A 17,601-nucleotide genomic window follows, 5' to 3' on the forward strand; every position below is an offset into this window, starting at 1 on the left:
AAAAAACTAATTGTCAAAAAAACTTTGAATTGTATCACCATAACTTTTTTATCTTATTTATATTCCGCAGCATGCTCATTCTGTTGTGGAGAAATAGCAGAATTACAACACAGATTTAACTCTTTGCAATGCATAGGCAGAAACCTGCTGCAAATCCGCAACAAAATCTGTATGTAACATATGCAAATCCATTGTGGATTTGCCAGGAATTTGTGGTAAAATCTGAATAGAAAATTGTTTGCTACGTCTGAATTTGCTGAAAAAATCTGAGGCGAATTCTGAAATTGAATTTGAAATCCACGGCCAAATCTGCATAAAATCCCAGACAAAATCCACAGATTTCATTGCTGATTTTGGTGTGGATTTTTCAGGCTGGTTCCACAGCATATATTTTACTGTGTGTGTGAACTTAGCCTAACAAGGTGATCATACCCACAAGCCACAGTGTACTTTTTCTGACTCTATATACCAGGCTCCTGGAAAATTCTCTGAATATTTTCATATAACAGAGAAAATATTTTCAAGCAGTTCATGACATGTCTCTGCATAGAAAATGAGAGTGTTACTAAAATCTGTGCACTGTAGGACAGGTGTTTTTATGAAGTTTTTGTTGTGCATTTTTTAAGTTAAAACCACAGTTGCCAGTTCTTAGGTATGTATAAAGTATATGATTTCACTTTTATTCACATTTTAAAGTGTGATATTTTGGTGATTCTTGAGCGTAGAACATATTTGTGGATTGTTTTTCCCACTTTCCCAAATGAGGATACAGAACTAAATAGAAAATAATTCTGAAAAAGCATGCTCAGCATTTTATTGCAGTACCACACATGCAGTCTTTCTACATGTTTATGAATATTTAGAGGTTATTCACACGAACAGCGTTTTTTTAACGGCAATCACACAGCTGCATTAAAATCAATGTACTTCTATGGGGCTAATAACACGGCCGTTGTTTTAACGGACCATGTAAACGGCCTTTGAAAAAATAGGACATGTCCTATTTTTGCCCGTTTTCACGGATGCCTCAATAGACTAGACTGAGGGATCTGTAAAATCGTGTCCCGCATGGATGCAATTGCACTGACGTTTTTCACGACCGATTTGACACACATTCGTGTGAATAACCTTATTGTAAAGGTTTTTATAGACTCCTAAAAATCAACTTAAATTAGCTTAAAATGTAAAAACAATGTGAATACTTACCATTAACCCGTTAGTGACCGCCAATACGCCTTTTCACGGCGGCCACTAACAGGTTTTTTTCCGATGCATATGCCTTTTCACGGCGCTCCATCGGAATAAATAAACAGAGCAGGGAGCTGTTCTCAGCTACATCCCTGCTCGAACAGGCGAGATTGATATCAGTATCAATCTCGCCAGTTTAACCCCTCTGATCTAGCGTTCAATAGCCGCATCTGAGTGATTTTGGAGAGAGGGAGTGAGCTCCCTCTCTCACCCCACCGGCACCCTGAGTAAGATCGCAGGGTGTCGGTGGTTTCTATGGCAGCCGGAGGCCTAATAATAGGACATGTCCTATTTTTGCCCGTTTTCACGGATGCCTCAATAGACTAGTCTGAGGGATCTGTAAAATCGTGTCCCGCATGGATGCAATTGCACTGACGTTTTTCACGACCGATTTGACACACATTCGTGTGAATAACCTTATTGTAAAGGTTTTTATAGACTCCTAAAAATCAACTTAAATTAGCTTAAAATGTAAAAACAATGTGAATACTTACCATTAACCCGTTAGTGACCGCCAATACGCCTTTTCACGGCGGCCACTAACAGGTTTTTTTCCGATGCATACGCCTTTTCACGGCGCTCCATCGGAATAAATAAACAGAGCAGGGAGCTGTTCTCAGCTACATCCCTGCTCGAACGGGCGAGATTGATATCAGTATCAATCTCGCCAGTTTAACCCCTCTGATGTAGCGTTCAATAGCCGCATCTGAGTGGTTTTGGAGAGAGGGAGTGAGCTCCCTCTCTCACCCCACCGGCACCCTGAGTAAGATTTCTACTTACAAAATGCTTAACCCCTTAATGACCGGGCCTGAAAAGGTCTTAATGACAGCTACATTTTTCAGTTTTTACCTCTCTGCATTTCAGCAGCCATAACTTTTACATTTTTTCATTGACGAGGCCATGTAAGGCCTTGTTTTATGTGGGAGAAATATTTTTTTTTATCTTCACAGTTTGGAGGTAGAAAAAAAATATTGTTACAGCGTAAATATAGGAAAAAGCGATTCTCTGCATGGTTTTTCTGGTTTATTTTTTATCTTGTTCATATTTAACACTAAATAACCCATTAGATTCATTCTTCAGGTTATTGTGGTCGTTTAGATACCTAATATGTGCAGGTTTTTTTATTTTATTTAGTGTAGGGTCAATAAAATATATTTTATGCAAAATGACTTTTTATTTATTTATAAATTTTTTACTTATAATGTATTAGCATATTCTTGTATGCTAATACATTACACTGTGCCACTTTGACACAGGCTTATGTTGGGGCAGCACATAGTGTGCCCTAACAGAAGGCAAACTGAACAGACAGCGGGGTACGTACAATTTATTGATTAACTTTTATTAACTTTTGTTGGCGGAATAAAAAAAACAATTTCGTCACCCTTTTTTGCGTCCTAATTTTACGCCGTTTACTGTGTGGTATGAATAACACATTAACTTTATTCAGCGGGTTATTACAATTGCAATGATACCAAATTTATATTGTTTTTTTTAATGTTTTGCTACTTTAAGGGGGAGTTCACGAGTTTTTTGACTAGCTTTTTTACGTGAAAACCGCGTTGGAAAACGCGCCACAAAGCGTCCGAAAATGCCCCACATTGATTTCAATGGGAGGCGGAGGCGTGTTTTTCCCGAAAGTGGAAAAACCGTCTCGCGGGAAAAAGAAGGGACATGCCCTATCTTTGGGCGTTTACTCCTCTGACCTCCCATTGACATCAATGGGAGGCAGAGAAAGCGTATTTTGCCCTCGGCAGTTAATTGGCCGCGGGGGCGAAAAACGCAGCGAAAATCGACGTGCAGGCAGAGCAAAATCTGCCTCAAAATTCCAAACGGAATTTTGAGGCAGATTTTCCGCCTGCAAAAATCTCCATGTGAACCCAGCTTTACAAAGTAAAAAAACTTTTTTTTAAAATGATTTGTTTTTGTGTCCCCATATTTCAAGAGCCATAACGTTTTTAGTTTTCCGCCGATGCAGTTGTATGAAGGCTTTTTTTTTTTGTGGGACGACTTGTAGTTTTTATTGGTTCCATTTTGGAGTAGATGTGACTTTTTGATCACTTTTTATCACGTTTTTTTAATGCAGGATTCACAGAAAACAGCAATTTTTGCATTGTTTTTTATTTTATTTTTTACCATGCGGGTTAAATAATGTAATAACTTTATAGTTGGGGTGGTTACGGGCACGGTGTAACAAAATATGTGTAACTTTTTACAATTTTTTTTGTTTTGTTTTTTTAATAATAACGCATTTTTTAAGTGGAAAAAGTGGGTTTTTCTTTATTTTTTTCACATTTTTTTTTTAATTCACTTTATTAAACTGTTTTTTTTTTACTTTTTTACTAGTCCCACTAGGGGACTTTACTATGTGATCCTTTGATCGCTTTTATAATACACTGCAATACTTTTGTATTGCAGTGTATTAGTGCCTGTCCGTGTAAAACCGACAGGTGTCTACTTGGCGGTTTTGACTGCAGCATCTAAGCGGTTAAGCGGCAGTCATCAGCAATGGAGCAAGGTGCCAGCTATAATACCCAGCTGTCTTCTGCTGCTTATGGATCGGGCTCAGCTTCTGAGCCCGCTCCATACTACTCACCACCTGCCATGATATACAGGTATATAATGCTAGGTTAACAGGTTAAAACATTTAATTTTGGATGAAAACCATCTAAACACATACATTATATAAGTTATACCTGAAATAGGAACATACAAGATACAGAAATACAAAGATCCTTTACCCATGAGTTTAATGGTACAAACAGCATGGGATGAAATGAAAAAGGCACTTAGGAAAGAAGTTTTTTTTTTAGTTTTACCCCAACTTGGGTAAATTTTTACTATTAAGTGAGCACAGTAGAAAGTTTAAGATTCTGGAGGTAAAAAGTCAAGGCGAGTAGTATTTATGTAATTATTTAAACAGAGAAGATTTAAAAATTCACGGAGCTCAAACAAGAATTTTGCTTTATGGAACATGTCATACTATATCCACCCAAATAAATAATAAATAAATAAATTGTAGCAATTTGGAGTTTGGGAAAACTCAAAATGTTTGAGGTGTGATGGGGCTGATAATGCAGATCTGATGCATTTATTTTGAAGATGCCAGAAGCTCTTCGGTTACTAGAATGAAATAGGCTAGATTATTGAAGAAATGTTTGGAACTACAGTCCCATGGGATACTGGGAATAAGCAAGGACTGGAAGGTCTAAAGAACACCATTTTGATCAGTTTAAAAGCTTTGCTAATTGTAAGAAATTATATTCCTTTAATATGGATTTATCAAGGAGCTAACTCAGTAGAGGGATGGATCATTTTGAGGAATTTACTTGCAAGATCAAAAATATGATATTTAGAAACAAATAAGCGGGGACAGAAACAGAGTGAGCTTTGGATATCGCAACATGCGCTTAATAACTTCACATGTATGAATAATAGTTTTTTTTCCTCTTCCTCTTTTCCTCATTGAGTGGGATGGATTTAGAAAGGGGGTAAAATGTAAGACTGATTAACTTGTGAGGCAAGGTACCATGAACATCACATTCTGCACAAGCATCCTCTACTTTCCAAACAAAAATTGTTCTCTAAATAAATATTATCATTATTAGTCTTTTTGTCTTTCAGCAGAGTGTTCTAAAATTGATCATGAAATTACAATGACAGTCAATGGTTTGGGGCAACTCTGCGCTCAGCTTTATTTTTTTTCCAGAACTGTCCTTGGGCAAATTTCCAAATTACACAGTTTAGCAGAAAAACATATTTACTGTGGCAGTTCAGCATAAGTATAAAATATTTGTACTTCTCTTTACCCTGTCTATTAATTTGTCATTCTAGGCAGGCAGGAGACGGCATCCTATACTAATTTTTTCATTTTGCTAGAATTTGGATTTAACTATTTATCCAAAAGTGATTTTATTACCAACAGATTTCCTTTCAACAACTCAGAAATCTGCTATATGTCCTGTTCTTCATTCACATATAGAAACCGATACTACCATACAATATGTGTGCACGTTGTGGGTATTTTTAATTGGGAACTCTTTTTGCTGATTACAAATGGCATCTAAATGCCCCTACTGACATAAGGTGCTTTCACCTTGGGGCTGATCCTTCGACTTACATCTGATTATCTGAGCAATTTAAAAGAAATTGCCTATTACCACAATTATTTTTATCTTATCAACCGGCTCTATATTACAAGGACTTTTATTGAACCAGCACAAAAGCAGGGCACGCCGTGGCATATTGCCAAATAAAAGAGAGATGTTCTGGTGAATTTAGCCTAAATAAATTCACTGCAGAATAACAGTGGGGAAGTGGGAGGTAAACCCCTTTGACCAATAAATCTCTTCTGCATGTGAAACCCTTATCTTGTCCCCTCCAATATATCCCACACTAGGAAGCCATCATCATTGGCTCTGGTTTGTTATTTGTAAACCTTGATCTTCTGCACTTGGTGTCCTAAATATGGATAATTAGCATCGGTTTATCACGTCTCTGCATATTTCCTCTGCTCTCCAAACATGCAATGCTTCTATTGGCTGCCATTCTGTCACAGAAGATTATGGAGACAGATTGCACAGAATGAATGTGCTAAACGAGATTAGAAAGGAGTAGAAATAGCAACTTGGCCAATAAATACCTCGTGAGAGCCTTATCATACAATTACACGTTGACTTGTTTCACACTCTCCCAGCCTCTTAATCCAGCACCCCACCACGTATGAAAATTCACTAATTTCTGAATTACTGCATATCCATGCGACTTGTCACTGAGAATATTTGGAAAAGGTAATATTGACACAAATGAAAAATACACAATCTTGATTGCCATCCTGCTATGGCTTTTGTGTATTTTTTAGCGCAACATACAGAAAACATTTGCATTTATATAACTTGTTACAGAGAATCACTGGTTAACAGTCGGCTTTGCAACACTGGTAAACAAAGCATCTCTTTACAAACTACTCAGTTCTTTGGTACAAAAAAATGATGTTAAATAAATAACAGAATTAAATGGATCATTGGTAATAAGTCCTTGAGGAAAATACTGAGACTAGTGTATACCAAATCTAGGATTTAGAGCCTCAACCATAAATGAATTTATTAAATAATCCAGGAGAAAAGGACCTTAAATAAAGGTGAATAGTATCCGACAAGCCTTCTGAAATCATTGTATTCTTTCTTCTAAAGATTTGACCACTTATTTTATTAGATGGAATTATTCGTTATATCCCCCTGACTGAATTATGTCTAATTTCTGATGGGATTCAAGACATTATAGTTATACATGCGTTACAATGGGTGTCAGTAACCCTTTTCTTCCCAGATCACTCTTTGCATAGACACTTAATTATGTCTGATCCCAACACTGAGTGAACCGCTCCGGAGTTTGCATCAGCAATGCTGGTTGACCATTAATATGGGAACCAAGTGCTAACCTCAGGGATTGGTATTTTAGCTTTTCTTTTCTAACTTTTCTTAGTGTGGGGAAGCAGTGCAGCTTGTGTGGAGTGATTGTAAGGGTCTCTGCTGGAATTTGGCAGGCCAGAGGCTTGGAGAGCAGCCCCATGCTGACTCCTATTCACAGGGCCGGTTCTGTGTGAGCTTTGCAAGTTTCACTCAGCCGTGCACTCAATAGCTTCACAAAGCTGATTACAAGCTTCAGCGAATTCCTGAAGGAGCCAAAAGCGACGCAGGTGCAAACGAGCCGAGGGAGCCCGTGATCCCAGTGACAGAATGAGACAAGCTGGGAAAGGCTTGGACCACACAAATCCAAGCTTCTGCTCACCAGGCAGCAACAAACCTTGGGAACTTGGGGTCATTATCCATTCCATTCACAGAAGAACAGACTGTAAGTATCCAGTATCTCACAGGGAGCTCCATCAGTTACCTCAACCAAGTGCATCGTGTGTTTTGAGAGGAGGGGGACCTGTCTACTTTTTACCCCCTGCACTACACCCAACTATAGTATTCATTGTCTCTAAGCTCATCTGTATAACTTAATCACCTTGTTCAATCTGGTGGAATCAAACTGTTACAATAGCCATAACTTTCAATGCTCTTGAAAGTCTTAAGATTGCCTCAGGCATTAACATTTTTCCAAAAAATGATAAAAAAATACAATATTTTTTCAGCAGCTCGGGCTAAATAATTAGGTATCCAATAAACTAAGAATTAGAATGATTCAAGCAATTTTGTACACTTTATGATGTACTGAGAATTCACAACCAAAATGTTCTGTGTCCCGTCACAGTGAATTATGACTCAAAACAAAAACACATCAGATTGGCAAATATTTCACATAAGTACCCATTTATGATTAATAAACAATTAACATTTTAAGATATTTTATAAAGTTTTTCAAATTTAACTGATCACAACGGTGCACAGTTGCACCATATTTCATAGTGATCTGTTTTATTCCACTTATTGTCCACCATTTGAATTTAAAACCTGAAATAGGAAAGGTCTGTAAATTCTATACAACAAATGATTTGGAATATGTTGTTTCAATACTTTGTGTCCTATTATCAGTACTGGACACACTTGTATAATTCAGGTCTGTCATTAACTGGTAATGTGCTTTGTACTGCTGTCTGTCCATTGTTACCCCGTGCAATCCTTGCCTTCTCCGTGGTGATGAATGATGGACTAAGGAGGGGTTAGATTTACCATTATCTGTCCCTCTCCTCCTCAGTCTTTCTAAACTTAATATTGTACATTACAGAGGATTAATTCCTCATGCAACTTTCTTTTTCTACATAGCTCTACTGGAGATCATAATGCCCAGTATGTATTCCAGGCATGGCAAGAGAAAAATGTAACTAAGTATGCCTTATAAGAGATGGGCACAGTTGTGTAAATAGGAATGAGGTTGTTAAGTGGGAGATTTGCCCGATGTGAGTATAAGTTAAAAATACTTTTTAGCACTATTTTAGGTGTATAGAGATGTATACTATGACACTAAAAATGAAATGACAGATTTATGCTATTGTATATACAGTTGCATTTGTTTAGTTTTTTTTGTCCCCTTAGGCTTCGTTCACATCTGGCTAGGTCTCCGTTCTGACGTTCCGTCTGAGCTTTCGGCGGAAAGGAGCCCTGACAGACACCAACAGAAACCATTGATTTCAATGGTACCGGATCCGGTGTCAACAGTTTTCGTTTGTCTCCGTTGTGCAAGGGTTTTGTCGTTTTGACGGAATAAATAGCGTAGTCGACTACACTATTGATTGATAGAACCCTTGCACAACAGAGACAAATGGAAACCATTGGCACCGGATCCGTCATCATTGAAATCAATGGTGATGGAAGAGGAAACCTTTGGTTTCTGTTTGTGTTAGTCAGGGTCCCGTTCTGACGGAAAGCTCCGACGGAACGGGACCCCAGCTTAGATATCGATGAAGCCTTAGCCACTGGCTTTTTATTTTTTTTATCCTACAATAAATTCAACATAACATTGTTTAAAAACAAACAAACAAACAAAAAAAAAAACACAAATTGCAGCATGTCCTTACTGGTGTTATGTTTGCTATATGTTTTTGTTTTTTGTACTAATGTATCTTTTCATCAGCTTCATGTTCATTGTACATCTTTGGTCCCTGCCAGGCTACAGGATGCAAAAAAATATAAAAAATATGAAAAACAGATGCAAACTGATATCATGTTATGCATCAGTGCTCCAATTACTTTGGATATACTGTATAAAAAATAAAAAATAAAAATAAATAGATAAATAAACATGCCCCCAAAATACCCTGGTGGGAACTGACTGCAAACTAGATTAGGCTTTAACACAATCTAGTTATGGTGCAGTTTTTATTTTAGCCAAAACTAGAATTGGATTGAAAAGGAGAAGATGTAAAAGTCTTTTCAATATACTTTTCTTCTCTTTATGATCCACTACTGGTTTTGAGTACACCAAACTGTCCTGTATAAACAAGGCCTTAGGAACTGACACATACACAGATTTGAAAATGTATTTTTTTTTTTTTATGGATACAGTATTAGCTTAAACGTTTTAAAGACAATGTAAACCTTTGAATGGCATTTTTTTGTTAATAAAAATGGCAATCAGTGTGATTGGCGCAACTTTCTAAATAGTTTTTATTAAAAAATATTTAAACTTTTTGAGATACAACTGCTCTGTATTCTCTATACAGAGCAGATGTATCGATCGCTAAATTCTGCTCCCGTCAGAAATGCTGCTCCCGTCAGTCCCGCGGACCTGACGGGTTCAGTGTCAGCTATCTATCTATCTATCTCATATCTATCTATCTCATATCTATCTATCTATCTATTTATCTATCTATCTATCTATCTATCTATCTATCTATCTATCTATCTATCTATCTATCTATCTATCTATCTATCTATCTATCTATCTATCTATCTATCCATTTGTCTATCATTTATCTATCTCATGTCTATCTAACCATACCTTAGTTCCTACACACGTGCCTGTTCTGCATAGTAATGACACTGAGTCTCTTAATGTTATGCAAATGATATGCAATGTTAATAGTTTTAGCAGATTGTGAGATCCTCCCAGATCTGCTGCTAAAATGAGCATAATTAATAGAGCATCTCATGAAGACAATCGTTTGCCTGGGTGTTTACCTTGGGAGATGACACACTGTGCGCTGCTTACAGCTTTAATCAGTCATACTCATGCAAAAAACAAACATTATTCTGTTTAATGGCATCTTAAAATGCCTTCATTATATCACTGCAATGTTTTATTCTGTTATGTATAAAAATAGATGTACACACTGCAATTGTTTTCTGGTAACACTTAAGTCATTTATTGTAAATAAGCTTAGGCATCTTTAGAAAAACATATTGAGGTGTAAGTACTGCAAACTAGTCCTAAGGGTATGTTCACACGCAGTGTTTTCAGACATAATTCAGGCTTTTTACGCCTCAAATTACGCCTGAAAAAATGGATCCATTACGCCTGCTTGCAATGCGTTTTACGGTGTTCTGGTCCCACGAGGTGTTATTTTACACGTCGCTGTCAAAAGACGGCGCGTAAAAAAGACGCCCGCAAAAAAGAAGTGCATGTCACTTCTTGGGAGGTTTTTGGAGCCGTTTTTCATTGACTCCATTGAAAAACAGCTCCAATAACGTCCGTAAAATACGCCGCAAAAAACACGAGTTGCTACAAAAACTGCTGAAAATCAGGAGCTATTTTCATCTGAAAACAGCTCCGTATTTTCAGACGTATTTTGCTAAGCCGTGTGAACATACCCTAAGAATTACAAAATATTGCTGATGATTATTTACTCCCATATTGGAAGTAGTGTGTATCTGGTTTTATATTTATTTAACCTCAATCACACCAAATAAAGTCCAAGCAGTATAGAGAATAATAGGTGCATCGTCACAAACAGCAGACATGCTAGACTTTTTTCCCTATCTTATACCATCTATTAGTTTGCTTAGTGTACACCAGTTTTTTTGCGCCAAAATGTTGGCACATTTTAGGTGCACGCTGTCACATTTTAGGACACTCCTGTTTTTTACTTGACCATGCCCCTTTCCCATTAAACCAGGCACACTTGTTGACGTGTCTAAAACAGTTAATAAATGTGGCACACAGCATCTATCTATCTATCTATCTATCTATCTATCTATCTATCTATCTATCTATCTATCTATCTATCTATGTCTGTCTGTCTGTCTGTCTGTCTGTCCGTCCGTCCATCAATCTTATTACATAGTTACATGCAAAATCGGAAGCAGAAGGCCTACAAACATCTGCCCATTGATTTCAATGGGAAATATGGCATTCTGTTCCGTCGGGGCGTATTTTTACGCCTCATTTTCTAAAAACGGCATGTAAAAAGACGCCCCGTAAAAAAAAGTACATGTCACTTCTTGAGCCGTTCTTGGAGCAATTTTTCATTGACTCATTAGAAAAACACCTCCAAAAACAGCCGTAAAAAATGCAGCAAAAAACGCTAGTTTGATTAAAAAACGGCTGAAAATCAGGAGCTGTTTTTCCTTGAAAACAGCTCCGTATTTTCAGCCATATTTTGTTAACCGTGTGAACATGCCCTTAGAGATTAATGAGAAATTGATCCTTGCTTCATGAATGTAGAAAATACTACAACTGCCGCTACCAGTCACCACAGATTTTTCAGCAGGGTGCCTAAAGAATGTTCTACGACAATTTTTTTTTACTGTTGCCCATAACAACCAACCAAGCTCCAACTTCCTTTTTTCTAGTGCTAGTTTGAAAATTGAAGAATTTAGTTTACTGGTTGCTATGGGCAACAGTGACCCTTTTTCTTAGAACAGTTTTATGCATGAGGTGTATCAGCGTTGTGGTCACTGATACGGGAAGTCATGTCAGCTGGAGAGAAGGAGGCACCAGAACATACAGAAGGGGAGATCTGAGGGGTAAATGCACTGCAGCAGGGGCAAGTTTTCTCATTGTTAGTAAATGACAGAAAGGTGGTTTAGTTCGGCTTTAATAAAGTTATATGGAGAGTGGGGGTCTCTGTACTTTGCTAGTTGCTGCTTTGGCAGAAAGGTGCAGCTTTCCGATGTTCTTTTGTCTGATAACTAATTCAAGTTAATGTGATCTTTATGTAAAGCTAACAGCGGATAATTGTCTATTTTCTCGCCAACAGTCTCCATCACAATCACTTATCTGGAAACCTGCGGCTGTATTAATCGTTATATTCCCAGAGAGAAGCGTCTCTTGAATTTATCAGTACACACACTCTAGAGGCAGGGGATGGAGAACGCACATGATGTCCCCCGTGTCCCCATACTGTGCCAGTGCAGGGACCAAGAGAAGGGACCTGGCAAATGTCCCATTTCTTGTTCCTTAACCAGTAGGTTAAATGCTGCCAGTTCTGGACTGCATGTTACTGTCTCCTGAGCACTTTACCTTTATACATATAGTAGATATACACAGAATATTATATTGTTAGTATATTATAGTCTACGGAGTGAACTATATAAATATATATACTGTATATTGAGATGTATATGCTTACAAATGCTTCTTAAATATTTAAAACATAGTGGACACTAGTGATATATATATATATATATACATATGGAATGAAACCTGTTTGAGGCAACCACCCAAAATTGCATTGAAAAGTGATTTTCTAAGGGGGTGGTCTTCTCAAAGAAGATGACAGGAATGCATAATGTATGGTGGAGCTGAAAATCCTTAAGGGCACGTTCAGACGAGGTGGAAAATTTCCGCTGTGGATTTTGATCTTTCACACACACACACACGCACGCACACACGCACGCACGCACGCACACACGCATGCACACGCACATACACAAATATATATATAGCTGTGTGAACTGTGGAGGAAAACTTATTGGAAAGTGACAACGAAGGCAATGCTATAGTGATCCTATACTAACAACTTGATTTGTATCCGGTCGGTATTTCTGCAGTTCAGGGAATATGCTCATTTTAGGGGACACTAATATCTATAGAGACGTATATTATTCCTAATATAAAATACCTAAGAAACTTAAATCTATTGCCTTGAAGTGTTTACTAAGAGCTGCATTGCCAATCAGAATAGTCTTGTTTCATTAATCATAGTGACGTACGCCTACAGCATACATGTGCTGCTCCCTGTAAATCTAGCACAATGTATCATTGATTCCATCAATGTATCAGATATATTTGTACCAAACAGTTTATATAAATCCCACAGGACACTCAGCATTTACCTCTAAAAATCACAGCTCCGACACTCTCACTTTTGATGTTATTAGGTGTAAAATATTCCAAATTGTGTAAAGAGATCTCTAGGGAAGGCAATGTAAAAACTGAACAATTTTGTCTTTTTGAAGTAGAGTCAAAACATCAGTATTAAATAAGAACAGAATTGAAATCCTGTTTTTGCTTGGATGTCAATTGAGCAAGAAATTTGACTTTACTATTTCCCATGAAGGCTTTTAAGCATAGCTTTCAATGGGTGTTAATAAACGTGTATTAATATAGTACTTCCATGCAGCTAAAAACCAGACTTCCACCTGCTGCAAACAGCCCGAAATTAACGTAATTGTTCTGGAATGAACTAGGTGCAGCTTTTACACACATATATATAGAGAAAGGAACGTGATCATTGCATCCCCCTCATTAAGGGCATGGCCACACGTGGCGGATTTCTTCAGCAACTGTCCGCATCAATGCCGCACAGAATCTGCGTTGCAGATTCTGCGGCGGATCTGCCCAAAATGTGCAGTAAATTGATGCAGACTAGCTGCTGCGGACTGCGGGAAAAGTGCTTCCCTTCTCTCTATCAGTGCAGGATAGAGAGAAGGGACAGCACTTTCCCTAGTGAAAGTAAACAAATTTCATACTTACCGGCCGTTGTCTTGGTGACGCGTCCCTCTTTCGGCATCCAGCCTGACCTCCCTGGATGACGCGGCAGTCCATGTGACCGCTGCAGCCTGTGATTGGCTGCAGCCGTCACTTAGACTGAAACGTCATCCTGGGAAGCCGGACTGGAGACAGAAGCAGGGAGTTCTCGGTAAGTATGAACTTCTATTTTTTTTACAGGTTGCTGTATATTGGGATCGGTAGTCACTGTCCAGGGTGCAGAAACAGTTACTGCCGATCGCTTAACTCTTTCAGCACCCTGGACAGTGACTATTTACTGACGTCTCCTAGCAACGCTCCCGTAATTACGGGAGCCCCATTGACTTCCTCAGTCTGGCTGTAGACCTAGAAATACATAGGTCCAGCCAGAATGAAGAAATGTCATGTCAAAAAAGCAAGACGCATCCGCAGCACACATAACATGTGCATGACAGCTGCGGACTTCATTGCGGAATTTAGAATCTCCATTGAAGTCAATGGAGAAATTCCGCCATGAGTCCGCAACCAGTCCGCCACTGGTCCGCAACAGACAGAGCATGCTGCGGACACCAAATTCCGCTCCGCAGCCTATGCTCCGCAGCGGAATTTTACGCATCGTCTAAACGAACACTTCTAAATAGAAGTGGAAGTCAATGGAGAAACGGCTCCACTGCGGATTAACGCTGCGGAGTGTCCGCAGCGGAATTCAAGTGAAATTCCGCCACGTGTGAACCCAGCCTAACAGCAAACTTCACAAAGACATTTTATACAAAGCTTCCTATACAGAAGAAGAATATCATTTAAACGGATGCTGTGATGTTTTTTTTATGCTAATAATTTATTTTTCATAAATTCCAAAAACCAAACAAATAATGATTCTAATCCTCAAATAAGAAACAGCATCCATCGTGACCTCCGTAAAGCCAGTGGTCATGTTCCTGCATTATGATATACGTCTGCATGCTACTATTTAGATTGTGAGCCCCAATGGGGACAGTAAATGAGGACCTCTGTACAGCGCTGCGGAATATGTTTGCGCTATATAAGTAACTGAAATAAATAAATAAAATTATAATACGTGTGGCAGGAGTAACTTTTTAGAACACTAATAGTTTAAGAATAAATATTAAGAGACTGGTATCTATATGACACTACAGAAAATGTGCTTACATGACTTTAAGGAAAGTGAGCTATTTATAACTACTTTCGTCTTGTATTTTCCAGATTAACGGACTGCGGCACAGTCACCAATTATGATTTTTTTGCAGTTTTTAAAACAGCTAATCATGACTGATCAATGGAGGGATTCTATTCATTTATATGGGATAAACTGCTGCCAAACTGCACTAGTTTACAGTCATAGAAAAATATACTATCAAAAATGTTTATGTGGTTGTCCACAATAGCAACCAATTTTTTATTTTATTGTTCCATGTATCTAAAATGGAAAATGAATAAACCTTAAAAATAAGTCTTTATCAAGAATGTCCCATTGTTTTGTATCTATAGCTCCAATGCAGATCAATGCATCTCAATGGTAACAGACAACAAGCAAACTCTATTACCTTAATCGGGGGTTAACCAAGGCAAAACAGATGTATTTACTAGCAGTTTTGACTTGCTATGGATCTCTTAGGTTTTTTCATGCCGTGGAGTTTTGGCCATTTTTTTGTTTAATCCACAACCGGTGGATCCTAAACTGAGGAAAATAATAAAGGAAACATATCTTCTCTGTTTTAATCCAGTGATAGTTAGCAAAAAAAAAAAAAAAACATGTATGGAAAAAACTGCACTGAGCAAGGCCATATTGATGTATGGTTGTTAGGTAATGTCAACATCAAAACAAAAACGGGACCTTGGAGTTATCATTTCCTATTATATGAAGGTAAGCAAGCAATGTAGTCAAGCTGTGGGGAAAGCCAAAGGTTACTTGGTTGTATAGGAAGATGTATTAGTAGCAGGAAGAAGAAGGTTTTATTGCCACTTTACAGATTACCTGTATCCCTCCCCTTGAGAACTGTGTACACTTCTGGATACCCTCTCTCAAGAAAGGCATCAATAGAGAAAAATAAGAGGAAGGCAACTAAAGGGTTCATGGGCTGCTAACAAAACATATCAGAAAAGACTTAAAGAATTAAACATATACAGCTAAGAGGGGAGAAACTACAGAGTTGATAGGATAGAAACGAGAAACATTTTTGTATATAAACTGTATTAATAATAAACGTTAAGCAGTATTTTTATGAATAAGAGCGTTTCTAAGAACAAGGGGGCATACACACATTGAAATTGGAGATAGGGAAAATATTTTTTCTCAGAAACAGTGATAGGTCCAGTCTTCCATCAGCTGTTGTGAGGACACAAACAGTTTTAGAATTCAAGAATGCTTGGAACAGACAACTGGATATTGTCGAAAATTGAAAAAAAAAAAAAAGCGGACTATATATATATATATATATATTTATATATATATATATATATACAGTGAAGGAAATAAGTATTTGATCCCTTGCTGATTTTGTAAGTTTGCCCACTGTCAAAGTCATGAACAGTCTAGAATTTTTAGGCTAGGTTAATTTTACCAGTGAGAGATAGATTATATTTTTTTTAAAAAACAGAAAATCACATAGTCAAAATTATATATATTTATTTGCATTGTGCACAGACAAATAAGTATTTGATCCCCTACCAACCATTAAGAGTTCAGCCTCCTCCAGACCAGTTACACGCTCCAAATCAACTTGGTACCAACGACAGAATAAATGGTAGGTGGAGGAGCCTTAAGAATAATTTTAAAGAACTAGGCTACAAGCTGAAGGGAAGGACCTCCAAAGTAGTATTCTCAGGAATACTGCCTGTGCCATGCGCATCACAGGAAAGACAGCGGGAGCTCAGGGAGTTAAATGCATGGCTGAAGTCATGGTGTAGAGGAGAAGGATTTGGGTTCCTAGAGCACTGGGCTGACTTTTCATTAGGGTACAAACTGTATTCTGCATATGATTTGCACCTAAATGGAAGGGGGTCCGCTGTGCTGGGGGAGAGAATTCTAGCTGGGTTGGTGGAGTATTTAAACTAGGGCTGAGGAGGGAGGTCAATGTAGAAAAAAAAGGGGTAGCCAGGTTAGAGAGGGGTCAGACTATATTGGTGGGGGGAGAAACAGAATGTGGGGAGAGGACTAGACAACAAGATAAGGAGATCCTTTCGTTACAAAACATCAGTGTAAATAAAAAGGCCCAATTAATGTCAAATCACATTTCTGATAATAAAAGTGAAAAACTGACAGGCAAGTTAAAGTGTATGTTCACAAATGCCAGAAGTCTAGCAAGCAAAATGGGGGAGCTGGAGGCCTTGATACTGGAAGAAAATATAGATATAGTTGGTGTTGCTGAAACATGGCTGGACTCTTCACATGACTGGGCTGTAAATCTACAGGGTTTTACACTTTTTCGGAAAGACAGGACAAATAGGAAAGGTGGTGGTGTATGTCTGTATGTGAGAAGTGATATAAAGGCGAGTGCGAAAGAGACAATAGTGGGTGAATACTGTGAGGAGGTTGAAACCTTGTGGGTGGAACTAGAAAGGGAGGTAAACACTGAAAAAATTACTTTTGGTGTAATCTATAGACCCCCCAATATAACTGAGGAGATGGAAGTTCAGCTATATAAACAGATGGAGCGGGCTGCACAGGCGGGTACAGCTTCAACTGCAAAGGGGAGACATTTCCTCAACCTGTTGCAGGAAAATTTTATGGGCCAGTTTGTGGAAGACCCGACTAGAGGTGAAGCTCTGTTGGATCTGGTCATTTCTAATAATGCAGATCTTGTTGGGAATGTCAATGTTCGTGAAAACCTCGGTAACAATGATCATAATATAGTAACATTTTACCTATACTGTAAAAAACAAACGCAGACTGGGAGGGCAAAAACATTTAATTTTAAGAAAGCCAAATTCCCCAGGATGAGGGCTGCAATTCAGGATATGGACTGGGAAGAACTAATGTCA

General features: G+C 38.1%; 2 long non-coding RNA genes across 2 annotated transcripts in view; both read left to right on the forward strand.

Annotated features, from left to right (window-relative positions):
• Positions 1-17,601, forward strand: part of LOC142740872 (uncharacterized) — a 205,524-nt gene that overhangs the window by 155,231 nt on the left and 32,692 nt on the right. The gene's annotated exons all lie outside the window — the stretch shown is intronic.
• On the forward strand, positions 6,921-14,972 carry LOC142740873 (uncharacterized). Its single transcript, XR_012880901.1, has 3 exons — positions 6,921-7,101; positions 8,016-8,149; positions 14,824-14,972. It is a non-coding gene; the product is annotated as an uncharacterized LOC142740873 (long non-coding RNA).

This window comes from Rhinoderma darwinii, chromosome 2 (assembly GCF_050947455.1).
Source record: "Rhinoderma darwinii isolate aRhiDar2 chromosome 2, aRhiDar2.hap1, whole genome shotgun sequence".
Classification (NCBI taxonomy): Eukaryota; Metazoa; Chordata; class Amphibia; order Anura; family Rhinodermatidae; genus Rhinoderma; species Rhinoderma darwinii.